This window comes from Theropithecus gelada, chromosome 1 (assembly GCF_003255815.1).
Source record: "Theropithecus gelada isolate Dixy chromosome 1, Tgel_1.0, whole genome shotgun sequence".
NCBI classification, from domain to species: Eukaryota; Metazoa; Chordata; class Mammalia; order Primates; family Cercopithecidae; genus Theropithecus; species Theropithecus gelada.
In genome coordinates, this window is record NC_037668.1 from 39749173 (window position 1) to 39750551 (window position 1379).

The window sequence follows — 1379 nt, forward strand, 5'->3', positions numbered from 1 at the left end:
AAATTAAACAACAACAACAAAAAAGTGGTTTGGGAAGGCCAGAAACATCAGGCAGGAAGAAAATCCAGGTGCTGGGAAGGCCCTGGGGTGGCAGGCTGTTTGGAAGGGATTGCCTTCCCTATGCTGGGATCCCCCGCAGCACTTCAGGTTTGCCAGGAAGGGGGCAGCCTGCAACCCCCAAGGGCAGGTCTGGCGCTGCCAGATGTTCCAGGCATGGGGCTGGAGGGGACTCACAAAGGCATGCCCTCCAGGGAGATGACAGCACCACTCCCAGCTTCTCTGCCTGGGTGCCACAGTCCTTGACCTCCTTGTAGCAGTTTGCTTGTTCATGCTTGATCCCTGTCGACTTCTTTTGTTTTTGTTTTTTTTGTTTTTTTGAGATGGAGTCTCGTTCTGTTGCCCAGGTTGGAGTGCAGTGGTGTGATCTCTGCTCACTGCAATCTCCACCTTCTGGGTTCCAGCATTTCTCTTGCCTCAGCCTCCCGACTAGCTAGGATTACAGGCACGTGCCACCACACCCAGCTAATTTTTGTATTTTTAGTAGAGACAGGGTTTCACCATGTTGGCCAGGCTGATCTTGAAGTCCTGACCTCAAGTGATCCACCCGCCTTGGCCTCCCAAAGTGCTGGGATTACAGGCGTGAGCCACCAGGTCTGGCCCCTGTCAGCTTCTTGATGGCATCCTTAGAGCTGGCATAGATCATTTTGCCCTTAAGGAGTGCAGACTCAGGGGCCCAGAAGATAAACACCAGGTCCTCTTTGCTCTCCTTGGTTTCATGAGTTCCATCACCTCAGAGGACATAGCAGCAGTCTTTGGCAGCATCTTGGCAAAGGTGGTATAGGGGTCGTCAACAGTCCAACCCATGTCATCCACCAGGGTCTCCTTGCCCTCCTCCAGGGCGATGTTCTTCTCACCCTCACTCAGGCAGAAGAGCAGCACCGTTTTCCTGCGCTTCTTCACCTCCTCTGGCGTGGAAGATTTGCCTACCATCATGTCAGTGAACACCTTGATGACACCATCAGAGATACCCACACCAGAGGCCATGTTTTCAGAAAAGAAAAGGAGATAGCAGCCAGATGCCATGGCTCACGTCTGTAATCCCAGGTTTGGGAGGCCAAGGCAGGAGGATTGCTTGAGCCCAGAAGTTTGAGATCAGCCCAGGTAATATGGCAAGACCTGGTCTCTACAAAAAATTAAAAAAAAAAAAAAATTAGTCTGGCATGGTGGCATGCACCTGTAGGCCCAGCAACTTGGGAGGCTGAGAGGGGAGGATTGCTTGAGTCCAGGAGATTGAGGCTGCAGTGAACCATGTTCACGCCACTGCACTCCAACCTGAGCAACAGAGTGAGCCTGTGTCTCAAAAACAACAGCCAAGGCCG

The 1379-nt window shown here is 52.3% G+C and overlaps 1 pseudogene; it reads right to left on the minus strand.

Annotated features, from left to right (window-relative positions):
* Positions 1-230: 230 nt before the first annotated feature.
* Positions 231-1044, minus strand: LOC112611360 (annotated as a pseudogene).
* Between the last annotated feature and the right edge of the window lie 335 nt (positions 1045-1379).